This window comes from Ambystoma mexicanum, chromosome 9 (genome assembly GCF_040938575.1).
Source record: "Ambystoma mexicanum isolate Mex_15411 chromosome 9, UKY_AmexF1_1, whole genome shotgun sequence".
Classification (NCBI taxonomy): domain Eukaryota; kingdom Metazoa; phylum Chordata; class Amphibia; order Caudata; family Ambystomatidae; genus Ambystoma; species Ambystoma mexicanum.
Window position 1 is genome coordinate 854,381,918 of NC_090931.1, and position 19,016 is coordinate 854,400,933.

The 19,016-nt window shown below is 46.3% G+C and overlaps 1 protein-coding gene across 1 annotated transcript in view; it reads left to right on the forward strand.

The window, feature by feature from the left end:
• Window positions 1-19,016, forward strand: part of SPAG16 (sperm associated antigen 16) — a 2,683,085-nt gene that overhangs the window by 682,713 nt on the left and 1,981,356 nt on the right. The window lies entirely within an intron of this gene.

Genomic DNA, 19,016 nt, shown 5'->3' on the forward strand with positions numbered 1-19,016 from the left:
CCCCTGCTAATGTCCTCCTCTGCCTCTTGACTGGCTGCCTGGTTCCTTCTGATTCTTGCAAGGCACCAGGCCCTCCTCAAACAGTCTAGTTCTGCATGTGGTCTCCTCTGACCCCCCCACCTTCACTTGTGCACTTGCCCTTCCCAGTCTTCCTCCCCCTGCACAAGCCTGGCTGGACCTGTGCCCCTGATCCCTTCCAACTCAATCCTCACACTTAGCCTGTGGACCTTCTGCCCCTGCACTCTCTTCCCTCCGCTGGCTCTGTCCACCTGGCCTCCCCTGGCACTTGCTAACCCCTGGCACCTCCCGCATCCTTCCTCCCCCACACATCTGTTACTGCACTTGCATGATCCAAATGTCTCAAGGCCTAGTAGGACCATTTTTGTTTTGTCATCCCTGTTGCCCAACCCTCTTGCCTTGTTGTGCCTTGAAACACTTGTGTATAGGCGCATTATAAATACCCAATAAATAAAATAAATAACCATGAAAAGGGGGTTGAGCTCTTTTTATGTAACATTTTTATAAGATGTGCCTGTATCTCTTGCATATATTTCGTATGTAAACTTTACCATTTAACAAGACCTGATTTAGAAATGTAGTTGCATTAATATTGCAGACTGGTCTATGTGCTTCTCATAGTCCCAGCAGGCAATTTCTGAGCGAAACCAGATGTTAGCATTCAAACCAAAATGCCTCATTCCAACCTTCTCTCGCTTGTGTCCGGTTGGCCGACTGCTTATGTTCTTATCACTTCCTCTGAAAGATTGTTTTCGGACTTAACCGAATGTAGACAATTAGCCTTAACAATTACCTGTAGTGCACTCAATTGTAGAACACACTGCCTTCTCCAAATCGTGGGCAACAGAGATCTAAAAACCCTCTTTCAACTAACATAACATACAAGATGACAGGCCTGAATTAATAATAATAGAGAGGAAGCAATAACTTTCTAATCCCTGCAACTTTAAATAATATTATGGAGTCAAAATGGTGGCCAAAATGGGGGTAAAGGGGCATATTTTGGACAGCACAGAATCTGGTGACAGTGCAGAGTCTGGCAGAGGTGGAGTATAGTTGGAGGGTGGCGCATACACTTATTTGGGCCTACGGCAGCAGAAAGCCTAAATACGCCACTGAGAGTGATACTCACTTGTCCGGTTTTTACAACTATTTTCATATTTGTACACATTTTACAAAAATAACATCGAATTGTGAATGTAAGTCACAGTAGTTGCAAAGCAGCACAATGCTTGTCTTTTACTGTGTGGCACTCATGAGTACACCAGATGTTTACATTTCCAATGCAGTTTGCAAATTCCCAATCGCTGTGCAACAGCTTGCGAATTCACTGCCGAGTGATTTAACGACCAACTTGTCTTTTAAGACTTCTTTTGGAATCGCCTTAAAAGAAGCCATGAGAATCGGGGCTCTTCAGGCTCCGTGTTCCAAAGAGCATTTTCTTGATGGACAAGACTATATTCCCTATCGTACCCTCCATCTTTCCAAAGTTACGCGGTCTTAGATATGACATTTCCCTGTGGTTGCATGTCACCACAACTGACTATGGCGTTTTTATGGGTAGCCAGCCGCCCCTGTCCTATTGCCCTTCCTTACGCTCCCACCCATGTACTCCCGATTTTCCTACCCCTAATCCTTTATTGTGATTTTGGCTGAAACCAGTCAACCGTATACAAAAACCATACAATCAATAATACATATATTGCAAAATTATTATGAGCGTTAACACATTAACACTTAAGTATATTGCACACAATACACATTATTAAACTAACTCCATAGGCACTTGACTCATATACAAATATATAGAATAATTATAATTTCTTATTCACATACAACAAGCAAAATCCACATAATCAACTTCCTATGAATTGTTCCTCCTTTCTGTTCAAATAAGCGAGTCATGTGCAAATAAGCACACTTCGTATAAAATAGTCCACTTTTCCAATGAAACTAGTAACTATAATCCTTCACCCTCCCATACAAAATGGCAGTAAAATGCAGGGAAATGCCCCTTTGCCATATGTTACAAATGGCCTCCGGAAAAGTGGGGGAGGAGGTAGCAAGATTTTCATCTCAAAAGTAGATTTTTACTTCTTTTACTGGAATGGTCTGTGGATCCTGAGGTGGCTGCAGTTACCTTCAAAGGGCCCTATTCATAGAAATCTGCATAGAAATCCTGCAAGGAACGTGCGCCGAGATGGACACTGTGCGAGCCTGCGTGTAGAATAAAATCTGCATGGTCTGCGTTTTCCTAGAATTGTTAGCGCAAAGTAACCGTATTCGCAAGTCGTGGCCGGAACTCCCCCGACTCGCCCACATGCAAAGCATAAACGGCCAGATCAGCTACATTTGCACGCTCCCCGGGCGTCCGAATACACATACCCTTCAAACAGTATGTGGGGTCAACCGCAAGCAGACTTGCATCTTGGGGAGCCTACGCAGGGTCCCCCATAACTGTTCTGGCACACCAGCAACCTGTGTATGAAAAATCGTAACTCGGCCTAAACTCGGTAAATCTGTGTACGAACCCCCATAAACCATTCCCGCACCCAGCTACACTGCTTACGCGCACCCCTAAGTTACATTGGAACCCCGGTTGAGTACACCCACCCTGAAATCCGACACGCAACCCCATCTCCGTGCTGCAAATCCCACATGCAAGTGTACTTACTCCTGCCTTCGGGCGGCAGATCATATGAAGGAGTTGTGTGGCCATTTCCCGGCCGAGAGGGTGCACGATCAAATCCCTGAATATGTCTGGTGCTGCACAATTGTGGGCATGCGAGGGACTGCCTGCCGGCCGTCCCTTGAAACGTCCACTTTTTCGCATGTTCTTTCCCATTGTTGGCGTTCCACCCCCTTCCCAGCCCTCTGTGCAAGCCACGCCCTGCGTGGAGTCTCGTGCAAGGCCCTTGGCCGTTCGCACAGACGTGCCGAGCCTGTGTGAACTCCACGCAAGTCCAGGGAAAGCACTGCACATTCGATTCCATGAATCGACGAAGGCAGATTTGCACGCAAGTACCCTATTTTATGAGCAAATAATTTCATGAATTGAGCCCTAAACCTAAGAAATGGAATGATACTTCAGAAAGCCTTTAAACATGTATGCATAAATGGAACATTTCAAAGTCTCCAGCCCTGGACGCCCTGCCAGGCTGTCAAGGATGGTTTGACGTGAATTGGTATCAACATTTTTTTATTTTTTTAAACTAGATTTTAATTCGTCTCAGGGTAACTGTCCACTCCTTGACCCTGTCTGTAGGGACGGGACGGGTATGATTAAAGAAAGTAATCCAGAAATACATTCAAACTGTCCATAAATAATGGAGCAGGCATGTTATGTCAGACAGGATATCTAATTTGATCCTGACGGCAACTGAGGGGTCGGGATGCCCATTGCGGGAACTCGCAAGATGAAAGATTAATGATGCCGTTGAAGAAGAAACATGGGCGGAAGTCAATACATGAGGCATCCCTCAGGCCCTGGCATCTAGGGGGAAGGGGGCTTATTCCCTGTGACTGACCTCCACACTTCCATTAGAGCCTTGCAGTGGCTGCATCGCTCATGCAGCAGTAAAAGAGCTGCTTTCCCTCCGTGGGTTATTTATGGTATATCCTCTATTGGGTGAGCTGTGAAAGCTTTGGTTCCGGAGTCCTGCCATTTGGATGGCTTCTGCTCCTAATTAAGTATGAATTCAATAACATTGCCCCTGGAGTGTTTTAGGTACCCGTAAGTTTGGGGTACATCCAGTCTGTAAAATAATAATGCATACTCGTTGTAAACTGTATGGGTGGTCCTTTGATTTTAAGACCCATTTTCCACACAAGGATTTGCTCTATTCGCTGCATATACTTAGTACTGAAACTCAACTGAAGTCTTTTTCATTTCATTTCATACATAATGGCCCTCATTAGGACTCCGGCGGAAAACGATGGTGCTATTAGCACCATGGTCAATGCCGGAGTCCGCCATGGCGGAATGGGGAATTACCACCCCATTCCAAGGTTGGTGGGGCGGTAATTCCCCATGCCACCATGGCCCTTACCCATTCCCATTTTTGCCCCATAGGGCATAATGGGAATGGGGAAGGCGGCAAGTACGGTACCGCAAATTGCGGCACAGTACTTACCTCGAGAGTCCCTTTGCGGGTCCCTACTTTAACGGCTGGTCTAAACCAGCCGTTTAGGTCGGGTTCCGCAAAGGGACCTCGTAGTAAGGCGTTAAGGGTTTAACGGTGCCGACACTTTTCACGGCGCCGTTAACCCCTTAACGCCTGGGTCCTAATGAGGCCCAATGTTAAAGAATTCTTATCATCGTTCTGCACATTGCTATGTCATTCAAACGTGTTCCACGTATCACATTGCAATGCTGGGTAACCTGCACCGTCTGCTGAGCATAGCAAGGCTGAGGAGCTTGCCTGCTTTTTAGGGTATTTTGATGATTTCATTTGAATTTATGGGTACATTGGCATCCCTATTCTTTCTGAAACACACGGGGGCCATTCACAAAAGTCGGTGGCCGCGGAATGCATGCTGGGAAAAGCAATCTCCCTGCGTGCAAGCCCCTGGATTAACAGAGCGGAATTCTGTCTAGGAGGAGGGACTGGCTGGCCCACCATGCATGTATACGTGTTTGCCGCACCACTGGCTACTAGATATGCAATTGCCAACAGAATCCACTTGGTCAGCCCCCTGTCCAAGTGGGTACATGGAGTGCATTTGCTGTGACTAGCCTAAAAGGGCCCTTCACCGCCCTACCCCCTCACTTATAGGGGTGAACATGTAAAAAATCCTGTATGACCTAGGTTTGCACTGCATTTCCCCTTGTACTTTCCATCTGTCAGGGGAGGATACGCGGCATGGGATACGCCGCAAGGACGGGGAGAATCTGCCCACAAAATCATTTGCATGTGAGGAATCACTTTTACAAATGTCACCTGTATGTGCAAATAACCATATTAATATCATGTTTTTTATATATAGTGATTCGTGTCCAATTCTTCCCATTTCTAAGCTCTGTGGCAATAATTGGTGCTATCCAATTTAATGTTACTCATTTTATTAACCTTGGAAGGATGAAGGGCTGAGTCGCCATCGCCGGGATTCAAACTATAGGCTGGTCCTATCTCAGGCAAGTGCATCATTTGTGCTCCATCCTCTCCAATTGGCCCACACAAGTGAATCTTATAGTCTGTGAAGCTATCCAGTATGGATATCAATAGTATCTGTTCTCAACTTGTGCATCATCATTAATATCTCACCCTGTATCTGTGATGATAAAGGTGACATTCGTGGCCATTCATGAGGATTTGGTTGCCGTATGACGGCTCACTTGGTTACCACAAGTATCTACAGTTCTGGAAAGAGCTCAAGACCCTCTTTAATAAATGCCACTTACCTAACACTTAGTTCCACACACCCCCACTCCATACCCTTCCTGCGAATGGGTGATCTCCCGAATGTTTCTGGTGGTAACAAACTGCTTGCCCTTTCCCTCACCTCTTAGCTCCCCACTCCCTTGCTTCTCTGCCTACCTCGCTCGCTATGTTCTTCCCCCTTTTGATTGTAGAGCGCCCTGTTGCTTCTCGAAGCTAGGTCCACGCTCAATAAATACCCTCATTGTAACAATAAGTGTATGCTGGTACAAACAAACTCCATTTCGTACGTAGCCCACTTGTCAAATACTTTTTACAAGGTCGGTCTCAAGAAAAGTGACCTCTTGCAAGTCATCCTTTAATGTATAGAATGCAGGAAGACCACTTGTACAAAAAAAAGTGTTCTGTCTCTTTTGATCTGCAGATGATATCCACAATGTCTTCTGTTGGCATGCAGATGCAACCTTGCCCGACAAAATGGCCTGCATTGTTCAGAATGTATGTCTGATGAATGCACTCGAAGTACAATAACCCAAAAGACTTCTGCTGGGCAAAGTTCTGCCATCAGCAAATTCGTGTCAATATTGCTGAACTGCCTGCAGTGCTTGCCTTTATAGAAGCAACTTTGTTTATTCGTTTGCATTTATTCGGAGGTAAGTACTTTGCATTGCCAGTATTTTGGAGGATGCAAAACAATGATTTCTTTTTTGTTTTCATGTCAAACAGCAAGTTACCGTTCTAGCCATTTGCAGTACTGGTAGGTCTCTCTTGGGGTCGGGGGGTCACTTTCATTGCCTTGTCTTTTGGACGCTGGAAACCTGCAGGCAATTGCCTTATAATGGTGGGCAGGAGCTTTTCCCTCTGAAGGCTGAAGATGAGCTGGGAAGAGTCTGGCCTCTTTTGCAGGTCTGTCCAATAGTCCAGAACCTTGGGCCGCAGTAAGCAAAGGTTCCCCGTATGGTAGGTGGAGGGTCATAGATCCTGGCTGTGAATAAGGGTCTCCCGTAGATGAGTCAGTGGGAGGCAGAATTCCCCGATGCTGGAATTTTTCAAATTTATCTGAAAGACCCTCTCTAATGGGGATTCCGAGATTTTCATGGGGAGTGTTGCGTTTCTGAACCCAATGTTTGTGTCTCAGACATTCATCTCATTCGAGTAGAACCAATGCGAAACCAGGGGAGTACTTCCTGAACACGTTTTAGTCCCTTTTTCATGGGGGGCTCAGATGTAAAATACACTCACCTGTTTTTATGAATGACTGCAGTAGGATGCAGTAGGATTTCGACAACCCTATCAGGTTCTGAAGCCACAGATTTTCAATAGTTGTGTGCTTGTAAGAAATAGTCTTTGATCTCCTACCCACTCTTCTGGATCCCTTATTAGGAATTTCACCGCCTAGCGAAGGTACAACGAGAAGGGGCTGCTAGGCATATTTTCATCATGTGGGTGTGGAGTAAAAGCTTGAACTATGGACAGAATTTGGGACCCAGGATAGAGGGCTGCTGCTGGAAAGGGATTTGGAAAGTTGCAAATTGAAGAGACCTAAAAATGCTCAAGGTATAGCGGTCAAGTGGCAGCGCTCAGATACCTGAGGGTTCGTAGCGCTAAATAAGTGCCAAATTATTATTATTATTAGTATAATTTTTTTGGTCAAGCTGTTGCTAATGTTTACACACTGTGACAGGGTCATTATACTGTCACAGGGAGCACAGAACCCCTCCCATAAATGGGGTGTGGGGGCTCGGAGGCACCAGCCCCTGAATAATCTCATATGCCCTGTGAATGTTAATGTGGAAAGTACCATCATCAATCACCCTGTGCTTGAAGTACCTTGTTCTGGCCAAAGTTCAGTTTTTCGTTTCAAGATTTCATATACCAAGAAACACTGCAGCACATAAAGGTTGCCATATTGATGAATCAATTTACGGGGCACCAGGGGTGCAGGAATGAATATCTGTTTCCAAACCATAAATAAGCCCCACACTTCTAGTACACCAGAAGGGATCTGAACAGATTGGAAACACAAGACAATTATAAACCTCCTTGTTCAATTTTGGTAACGTGGACGAAACGGCAGGCATATCTCCGAAAGGTCATGGATTCTTGGTTAGTTGCAAAACAGTGAAAATACATATATTACCCGATGATAAAAGGGACTGTCTACTTTTTTTTTATATAACAACAGACAGTTCTAGCAACACTATGAAATACAACCCACCCTGTAAAGGAATGCAGAGGACAGACGGTGTCAAAGAACGAAAAGGGATGCACTCTGGATACTGGCAAGAGGGTAGTCTGTATGGTTAATAACCACAACACTGTGAAGTTACTTGACTTCAGCACAAATGGAGTAATGGGTCTTAAAATGTCTCTAGGGGCTTTCAGGGGGGAAAGACCAGGGGGACAGAATCACAATCTACCTTTTGTTGTAGGTGTTCTTGTTGCTTGACAGGGTCTGGTCTGCTTCAGGACACTTTGCAGGCTTCTTTGACAGAGTTCAAGATGGGAGTCAGCTGTGGGTATCAGGGGGCAAGACAGTTCGGAGAGTGAAGCTAGACGAATGGCTGCAGGCTGGCCTACACAGTGGCTCGGGGTCAGGAATCGTTGTCTCAGTGCTGGCCAGTAGTTTTGAAGCACTGGTCGAGACGACTCTGGTGTCTTTAGGCGACTGCAGCTTGACAGTCAGCTTTGCAGTCGGTTGCGGCTCGAGGGACTGAACTGACTCAAAAATTTCCTTTCAGGTGAACGTCGGTAGATGCTCATTAAGGCATTTCTCCCAGCTTCTTCGAAGGGCTTCAATGGGCTTGTGTTGTCCTTTAAGGCGGACAACCCAAAGCTGAGGAGTGTTATGCAGGCTGTTGCCTTGTCCTTCTTTGTATGTAGAGAGACCTTCTGGCATGGACGCTTTCTGCAGAGCCTAACAGGGCATGCTGCGTGCTGGCGGCGTACCAGTTCTGGAGCTGCTGGAGGGTTCTCTGGATTCAGTATCTCTCTCTGTTCTCTGTGAGCTGTTTTGTGGAAGGATCTTGCTTCCCTCTTTGGATGTCCTGGCCTTCCTTCACTTGCAGAAGATGTAAGGCAGACTGTACCTTCAGCCAGGGTCCAATGATGAGTTCTTCTTGCTACTCCTTGCAAAGTCTTCAGATGTTCTGCCAAAAGAGGGGTCTAGCTCTCTTTTAAAGCCAAATGCGCCACAGGGATTGGTGTATGCTAAGCCTCCCTTAATGAACCAATCCTGGGTCCCCATCAACAATGTCCTGTATGTATAAGGTCAACAGAAAAGGCAACAGAAAAGGTAAAGGGGTGAAAACATGTAATACCAAGTCCCACCCATCTTCCTGTCTTTTGTGGATCAAATGGTCCCTCTGATTAATGGAGTTCTCTGTGGTTCTTGATTAAAGTGGCAGGTCCCCCTTGAAGCTGCGGGGAGAACAGACTTTCTTGCTCTGTCAAACCACATACTTGTTCCTTATGAATGGGATCCCCCTGCAGGGTTGAATACTGTAAACATGCAGTTCTAGACAGAACAGTTCACTGTCAATTGATATTGAGGGCGGGAGCTGGCTTCATGTTGACACAGTAGCACATGAAAGGTTGTTTGGGTTTCCTGTCTGCTTTGTTAGCCTGTGCAGCGAGGCCCCATCTGGGTTTGTTTGAAGTACATTTGATGTGTATGTTAATTGTTGTCACTAGTTGCAGAGCAGATCCATGGAGCCTTTGTTAGTTAATCAGGCTGGCCTTGGCAGTGGGAAGATTGGCCCTCCCCTTACTGAGATGATATGGTGTACTCCTGGCTGTCGTTTCCCAACTAAATATGACAGGAGGGACTGCATCTGTAGGCTGTTACCACCTAGAGTATAAAGGTCTATAGGTATATCTGTCAGGAGATGCCCGTGTTCTATCTGGTCCTTGTGGCAGAGATGGAAAGGACATCATGTCAGTACTGTACTTCCCTCTCCAAGATTGTGCTCTGCAGCTCCATGGATCCATTCTGGCAGCAGAAATGTAGTCTGGAGAGAAGGCGGAGTACCCGACGACGGACTCCGGAAGGCAGTGATAGCATAACAGGAACTGTGTGTTGGTAAGCAGATGCGTCACATCTTTCCAATAAGCATTGGCGCTGTTAACTCCTGAACCTCTGTTCCTGCTCTGCTATTTTTACTAAACCTCCTTACTGAGACAACTTGGTCTCTGAAGCCGTTCCGGTCATCTCTGCCATTTACAGCATTACATTCCCTCTGAACATCATGACACAGGGAGTATTACCGGTTCTTTGGTTGCCGACTACGCGTCTTAGAGACACCTCTGCAGTCTTTTCCATTTTTCAGTACAATTGCCTCTTATGTCCCTGGGTCCATGCCCTTTTGCCTGCTCCTCCTTGCTCCTGATTCCTGCCTTTTGGAGCGTCTTATCTCACCACTGAACTTCAGCAATTTTGCCGCTCCTTTCAGCCATCCAGAGTCGAAGCAGAGTACCCAACATCTACAACTTCAACACCATATCAACAATGGTTTTTTTCGTCCGTACGAGGGTTTTTCCCTGCTGACATCTCGGAAGGACTGCTCTCGAGTTCCCTGTTGCCTACAGGGTCTCGAGCACTAACTGGGCTTTTTGTACATTTTGCAAGCAGATCATAGACAAACAGCTCAAATGTGTGAGAGTAAGAAGGGTGCATGAGAGAGTTTTAAGGAGAGTGAAAGGGAGTGGAGAGGAAGAATAGTTAAGACTTTGTGTGGCGGTGAAGGGACAGAAGGAGGGAGTAGAGGGGAGAGGAGGAGTAAATAGAAGCAGGGAGCGGGGTAAGCAAGATAAGGAAAAGAGTGACGAAAGGAACATCAGGGACAGGAACGCCAAGGTGTAAAAGTGGCGAGTGAGAGAAACTGGGTATTGCAAAGACACCATATCTTGTTTAACAACATATCCCGAGGAATTGTTAGTATAGGTACCTCCTAGGAAAATCACAAAGGGAGTAATATAGAAAAGGCTGTAGCCTTTAACCGATCACTGTAGTCAGAATTATACATAATAGGTTTTACCGATCTATAGTCGACAATCTGGGATAATAGGGAAGCCTGGGCTAGGGAGGTGGTAAGTCCATAGGGAAAAGAGAGTGAAAGCCTTTAGTGTGCCACATTTCCAACACATTCCATCAAGTTTAGGAATCATTTGAATTTAACGACCTAAAAGCCCCTGAACCATCCCCTGGAGTCTCCGTATTATTAAAGCCATCTGTGGATTAGCATAGGAGTCGAAAGTAGAACTTTACCAAGAGGAGCAAACACGGGCAGTCCAGGCTTTCACTTCTGCTTGACCCTGACCTACTCTGATCTCTCGCTGCCCTGAGTGTGTCTGACTGGTTCTATTGCCCTACTGCTTGCAGACTGCTTTTGTGTTTGGCCACGAGAGAAGCCCTTCCCTTCGATACGTCTCAAAGCTTTTTGTGTGACCTCATGTGGTACCCACTTTCAATTGTTTCACTGCTCATTTCACCTGAGCATGAAGGACCCGGCTAGGTTCTCGACCACAGACTCTGGCCACATGGTGAGCCGGCTGCTCGCGCTTCCCTTTGCAGACCGGTTCCGCAATGGTCAGGCCCTGTGATGGCACCGCCACCACGCCTGGCCGGGCATGTTCACTCCGCTCTTCCGTTCTCTTTCTGTCTCTTGCAGGGGAATTTATCTTCACTGGATCACTGCTACCGGAGACTTGTCAGTCTCTGACAGGTTGAAGAATGGGTCCTATATAACATGTGTTGCCTCCATTTCTTTTCTCATTTCTAAATTTAGCATTATTTTTTCAGTTATTTTCAAGGTTCGTGGATGGTGTTGCAGATATATTTTAGTCGCCAATTAATTGACGTCTGTTCGGGGACAGCGCAATTCGCTGAACAAATCGCACAAGACAAATTGCTATGCAGCTCTTATAATTGTAATAATAATAATGCTACGAACTTATTTGATGTGTAGTGCTTGCCAGCAAAGTTACTGTCGCTGTGTAGCACTGCAAGTAACTGGTGTTACTGTTATCCGGTGTAACTTTGCTCTAGTGTACGGGTGCTGATCATCTGGAAAATGTTTCTGCAGGTTCCTGGGCTACGGAGGGTCAGAGCAGCCAAGGAATGGCTGTACAGGTGGATTCCAAAGTTATTCAACCGAAGTAGAACTCCCTGTCAGATATTTGGCTGCAACTGAGTACTTGTGAGGTCACCTGACCAAAGCAGAATAGCCACATCTGACATTTCCTTCAATGCGTGTTAATATGTCAATATGTGTTATATGTGCCATATGTCAATATGTGTTCATATGTGTTAATAGCGTTTGTATAGATAGGGTTAATTTGGACCTCTCAAAGGAAGAGCACGTTGTAAGATGCTTATAGGTTTGGTGGCGAGCGACTAATCGTAACCGCATAGACTGAACTGAATATTTTGGGAAAGATTCAGGTGTGTCCTCAAGGGTGGGGCAAGGCTATAGCGAGGGTTCTGAAACGTGCCCTTCCCTTACAGTTTCATATTGAAAAATGTTTGCTTTCACCACAGCCCAACTTGCTGGACCTCACACACCTGGTTGGACTCAGGAAAGCCTGCTGTCACACATGGCTATTTTCAGGGGTTGATTGGCAAAAATGTGTTTGTGTACAGCACCCATGCCCGCGGATAACAGCACCCATGCCCGCGGATGACAATAAGGGGCCTTCAGATGGACTCAAAGATAGCCAATATGGGTATTTGGGAGTTGAGAATTTCTTTTTGAAGAGCATCCTTTGTGCGCCGCAGGCACTCGGGGGTCAGTGGACAGCTGTGGTGCAAAATCTGTTGAAACGGGCATATGGATATGGTGGCCCGCTGCCCACGCCTATGGGCTACGTTGTTGGGTAAAGAGGGCTGGAATATGCCCCCAAGGAAACTACCATGTGGGCCTTGAGATCTGCAAGTCCCTAGGTGCGTTCAAAGGCTCCTGGTAATCCTTGTCCACCAATGGTATGTGGGCTTGAGTTGGGTCAGGAACCTGGCATAAGGCATGCATAAATCACTGGTGGTGTGCAGCACACAAGTCTGTGGTGCAACTGGTGGCCAGTGATCCACAATGAGGGGCTAGTGGCCACTGAGCTTGCCTGCAGGCCAGGCCAAATAGTGAGTTTGTTAGGTGGGGAGGGGGCAGGGTCACAGTCAAAGTATTGTCAGTGGTCCCTTTCGCCCCCCACTACACCTTAGTGGGCACTGTACACAGCCTACATGAATGGCAAGTAGTCACTTTACCTGAGACATGGGCTTCAGCCTTGATCCGAGCCCCCCAAACCCATCTGTAGTTGGCACTGACCAGGGCCTGCACATCTATACAGTGGTCCCTTTACTTGGGCTCCCCCATGCCACTCAGTGTGGACAGCGCCATGCCCTGGCGCTGTCAGCCTCCTGATGATGCCACTAGGCCTGGTACTTCTGGGCAGTCCCGAAGGCCACAACCACCCCCGCCCATTGTCTTTCCTCTGGCCACCAGTAGCCCCCGGTGTCATAGGTGGCCCACAGGCAACAACGTCTGCAGGCCTCAAGCTGGGTCCGAGTGAGTCCCAGCTCAAGCCTGCAAAAGGGGTGGATGTGACACAGAAAACACGGTCTTAACAGCCGTTCCCTTTCAAAACTGGCCCATATTTCAAACTTCTGGAGACCCCCTCCTGACCTCTCTTTTGGTGGGGTGCAACACAAGTACGGCTGCAATATGACCGCCAGCTTTTGGCCAGTGGGCTATTAGACCGGTCAGTGCTCTTCAGACACTGCATCTGAAACAGATTTGTTTTCAATTTTTTGGGTAATACTATACAACGCAGGGCCCTTGGTCCCTGCCCAGGGTCGTGTCTGGACAGTGGGTTATTATATGCCCCTTTTAAAAATATTGCAATTGTCCGGGACCCTACTAAATGTCAACGAGCCACAGTGGTTGACATACAAATAAATAAAATGTGTCTGCTCCAGTCCAACCAGGTTGGTTGTCTTGGCTAGTCATTGTGTTGCCCTTGGGTGGTAGCTGCAGACCAGTTTTTGAAGGGTCTAAGAAATACTCTGAGGAAAGAAGAGTTCTGAAGCTGTAATGTAGGAAACCTGTCCCATCAAGGCTTTGAGAGAAGGGAAATATCGGTGTTGTGTTCTGGAAGACAAAGTTTTGAAATGTTTGTAAGAGAATTCAGCCTGGGCCAGAGCACCATATTGACAACAATCATAACACATCTTTCAAAACGAGATAAAATACTTGTAACTAGAAATTACAACTATCTCTGCTCCAATGGGATTTTCTCAACCCGTTGGGGCTCTGGCTGAGACATCCTGGAACAGTCTCTTTTAAGACTACACGCAGCAACAGTGTGCCTTCTCTAGAAAATCCATCACACCCAATCTCTTTCCTAAAGCAGATAGTCACCCTGTCCTGAATCCAATTACCTGAAGAGCATTCAAACATTCAACTCTCCCAAGATTCCGGCTAGGAGATGGGTGCTCTCTTCCCAAGCTACTGTTTGTCCACCTCAGACATGTGCAGCGATTCCAGGTAAATCTGGACAACACAAGAACTGAGACAATACAGCAAATCCACAGTGTAGAGAGTAGAAGTGGGATCTGCAAGTGAGACCCCGCCCCCTCTGCATTTTTATTCCGTTCACACAATTCCTTTCTAATGATTTCTGTCTGATCTCTGCATCCTTTTATGCATGAGGATTCTGGCCTGATCATTTCGCCTCTGCGTCCTACCCAATATGACTATTTAACAACACAAGCTCCAAATGAATCCAGTTCGAGCCTTGCAGTGCTCTGTAAACGAATGCACCCAGCCCTTCTTGATATATGAATAACCTGATGTATTTGTAATGAGTATGATGTGCACCAAACTAGAAGCAATAATTCACCAAGCTCTGTCTTTGGAATTGTAATGGGTTATGTATAATGCGTGGACCCAGAGCTCGAACCTGTGTTGCTCCGCATCGTCTTGCTTCGTAGAGGAGCTCCTTTCCTCTGAGCTACCCTCCCGAGACTCATGAGCCTTGCTCATCTGAGACAAAAGAGATGTGTATTGTGTGTATTGTGTGGCCCTGGAGCAGTCCAACTGAAAGGTCCACCGGACCTGCACGTAGATTCACCAGAAGAGGACAGTTGCACCTGGAAGCTGGTTGCTTGCTGTCTTGCCACCGGATTTATTCTGGTGCCCATGGACCGTGATGTCTTTGTTTGAAGACTGAGATGCCTGAGGATGACCAGAAGATCCTTATTCTGGGGTTATCATTGTTGCGCAGGCATGTAACCTTCAGGTGGCTGTGGGGAGCCCATATATTTGCCACTGTTACCTTCTCTTGACCTGAATGGCATGCTTTAGTCTGAGGGCTGGCCTCACCCTTCGAATCGATTCAGGGAGTTTGCATTTAAGGGTCATTGGGCCTCATTCCAAGTAGGTGGTTTGATTAAAAAAGAGTGTGGTTATTTGTGGATAAAGGCACTTTACCAGAGTGCGCGACTATGAGTTTGCCGGTGGGGCACTTGAGTTGCCTCCAGCTTAAGCTGCAGGTAACCCAGCAACCCTACTGTCAAAAAAAGCCCTCATTACCAGCACCAGCATTGCCGGTGCCGGTAATGACAGCAAATCCTGTTATGGAGTCCTATGAGACTCCATGAATGGGGATTAACTCCGTCCCTCCGGCACTCATAATCCGGTAGCACTGCTGCTGGACTGAGTGCCAGAAACAGTAAGCACCTTTGCCGGTATCCTGGCGGGTTCACCGCCAGGATACCGGTATGGTTGGAATGAGGCCCATTGTACCAGGCAGGTTTGTTACTATGTCTGAAAGTTGTTGTGTTGCTACTGCCTGACTTTCCAAGTTCCCAAAACAGTGGAGCAGTTAGTTAGTTGATTGCCTGACTTGTAAGAGGTGCAGGATTTCTGTGGAGTTCGTCTTTTGATAGATAGGGGCTTTTTGTTGCCCTTCTGCATCGGAGATGTTCGGGAGAGGTGTGGAATCTGAGGTGGGTGTGGATTGACTGTTGTACGGTAATATCTCCAGGCATAGTAAAGATGGGTCATTATGTAACATGAATCACTGGGGAGTTCTTGGCTCAAATTTACCATAAGATGGGTGCAGTGTTTGACACGTGGTGGCCTGGTGACAGGGAGTTATTTGTACTCTCTATGCAGGATAAAGTGATTTAGTTCAAACTGTTTTTGTGGAAAAGGATCTTGGATGCACTTTTTATTAGTCCATTGAGGCTCTTCTTGCTACTTTGATACAATCACTAGGTTGTGATGCTTAAATGGGCATGCACTTGAATTTAGCTGTCAGGGCAAACCTGGAGTTTAGGACTGATGAGTGATGTTTGACATCTGCGACATCCGCAAATTCCTGCAAATACGCTGGTATTTAAATCTCACTGGTGCCTATAGAGGCACTTAGGCACTTGTCGACTGGGGCCCAATACAATTACTTGATTCTGACCCTTAAAGCTTGAAGCTCCATCTGGGGTTCACCAATTGCCATTGTACTATTTGCAACCCTTTGCAGTTGTGTAAGGACACTCTTTTCTGCGTCCTTGCCACTCCTAAAGGTCATCCATCAGTGAGGACCCTTTCCCCCCATAGGATTCATTGTGATCACTCATTTATTGCACTGCTGGGTCAGCATGGCATCAAGTGCACTGTACTGACTGATGTCACCTGTTGGATTTTTGTGAGAATTCACACCAATGCTGGTCCATCCATCGATGTGGTTGGGTGGTATTCCCATGCCTGGATGCTGGGGATTTGGGGAGTGCTGCGGTGTGGCTGACTGCAGTCTGCAGTCTATCTGCCCTCATATATTTGGTGCCTTACTAATGAAACCAGAAGGACTGGGGCAGAGCCAATTGTGTCCTTGGCTGGACTACGGTGGAACATTTGTCCTTGCAGGATGGGCAACAATGAATGCCAGAACTTGGTGATCAGGATTTTTGTAGTTGCTGTTGGTAAAAGGCATATATGTGTGGGGGTTGAGGGATTCCAGTTTCTTGAGTTCTCGCACTGTAGAATAGGGTGTGGGCATACCCAAGGGGAGCCGGCAAAAGGAAGGGGGTTTGTTCCCAGCTGAATGTGTGAGTGACCAAGCATAGCGAGGGAGCCCAAACAAACCTCGGAGGGTTGGTGGGGGTTGTACTCCAAGAAATGTTTTTAAATAATGGGTTAAAATGATGTATTTTACAACACACTTCCGTGAATATTGATTACTTTGCAGGGTAAAACATGAAAAAATCCATTACATTCCAAGATGCACACAAGAGCATTTTCATGATGCCGTGCCAGTAAAATAATTTCTTTTTCATACCGGCTGAGCGCTTTGATGAATCCTGTGGAGTCCTCAATCCTGCCTAAAGTCTCCTGCCAGGTTGCCAGGGGAAGGCAGCCCGTACCTGATCCTAACACTGGGGGTGGTATTAGCCGGGTGGATCACCTGGGAGGAAAAGGACTAGGGTGAGACTGTTAGGAGAGACTCAGTACTCATCTTCTTTGGAGACTGAGATTTCCATAATACTAGAGTACCTAATGGTTTGTTGACAGTGCTCGGCTTCCCTTCCCAAAATCAGCCAAATTGTTAGGAGTGAAAACCTTTGATCAACATGGGAATGATATATATATATATATATATATCAGAGCATTAATACCATTGCTTCTGTTAGGCATGATTCCTCTTTAGGTTTAAGCCATGAAATCAAGAACCAACTATTAATTCCTCTAAAAACCTACCTTGAAGGTATATTCTATAAACAGAGGAAATTAAATAAGATTAATATTAAAGCCTTTGATATAAAAAGGAATTAGAACATTAGGGACTTCAAGTCCCATAATGCTCTAGGCACCGGGACGAGGATCTCATAGGTACAGAACGGCAGTGTGCAGTCCGGTGGTTCTAATTACCGACACTTGAGTAGGACTTTGTATATTTAAAGTCCCTTCACGAGCAGGCCATTAGAAGAAGTAGCCTGCAGTAGTGGGAGCCACAGAGGCAGATAAACAAAGACACCAGAACCGCTGCTGTGTTTGAAGTGGATTGCGATGCCGAGAGGGATGTTGAAGTTGGAAACCTGAAGTGCAGAGGTTTCAAAGCGGGAAGTGGAGCTTTGACAGGCTGTATCATGGGAGAGAGGCTCTCCTTATTTTGTGCCCTACTCCAGTGGCTGGTGAGCACCAGAGTACACGAAGAGCAAGACAGTCTCCTTTCCATAATGGCACAGGTCATCAGAGTGTGACCGAACCTGTCAGAAGTTTAGGGATTGACAGAAGAAGCAGAAGTTGCAGCAGCAGCGGGTTGAGCGAACGTGTAGCGAGAGACCAGTGAGTTGACCTTTGTTAGGTGACCACAGAGTGCTCCACAGTCAACCACTGGCTGCTCGCAAGCATTTTGAATACCGAACTAAGGAAAGAAAGCAATATTGGTGTGATGTAGAGAAGAAAGGTTACAACTATTATTGCCAAAGTAAAGTGGGGACGTTATTGAACCAAAATAGTAATCCTCATTGCCTAATTAAAGAGGGGGTAATACTTAAGAAAGACTGTAACCATCATTGCCAAAGTAAAATGAGAGAAATATTGCAGAAGGATTGTAAACATCATTACCCAAGTAAAGAGGAGGCAAAATTTGAGCAAGATGATAACCAGCATTGCCTAATCCAAAAAGGGTATTTACAAATCAAAGGGGAAACCGTTTTCATAGAGTGAAATTGAAATAAGAGATATTACCAGCAGTTAACTGGTGTGATAGTAGGAACCCAAAGGTGGCAGGGGAGAAGCCCTCCTTCTAGAGAATATCAAGGGGGAGAGGAACATATTATCTGCATTGCATGTGGCAAATAAATCAGTGGAGCAAACAGCATCAATGTGTTTTGTATCATGATGGAAGAAATTGTGAATCTCAATGTTATTGAAAGTCAAAGACTTTTCTGAAGTTTGAAACAATCCTCACCACTGAGTACTTGTAGTAGTGGTAGGAGTTTTTATCCTGGCAGATGAGTATACCTGGAAAGGGATTATTAGTGGTAGTCCTGGCGGGTTCGTGAACCCGGAAGAAGATATTGAAGTACTGCATTGTGGTGGAATGTTGTGGTGGAAAGAAAGTATCAAGTCCACTAATGTGCACACCTCCCTTGACACAACTGTTTGCCAGCTCCTTTATGACCATGCAACCCCGATCACAAACTTCAACCATCCCAATGCCTGCTCTGGCGCAATGAAGATGCCTCAGCAGCATCGGCAGCACAACCCTTCATCTTGCCAGGTCTGGAAGGTAAGTGCATCCCATCTGCATCAGTGTTTCCTTATACTACTATGCCTACGGAATGTACTACCTGTCCCTTGATCTCCTCTAAAACGTTGTCTTTCAATTTCCCTTCAAACTGCCACTGTTTAGCCACATTTACCCCTATAATTTACAACCGCTCAGAGTTGCCCCTTTCATCCCACCATCTCCAAATACGTACCGCTGCAGGCAAGATATAAGGCCATTGCCTTATCCTGAACAGCTTGTATTCCTACACCACGTTCAAAACCTCACCTCTCTCCAGCTAGCTTTATGGCTCATGATACATGCACTCCAAGGAAAGCCACAGCAGATTGCAAAGTG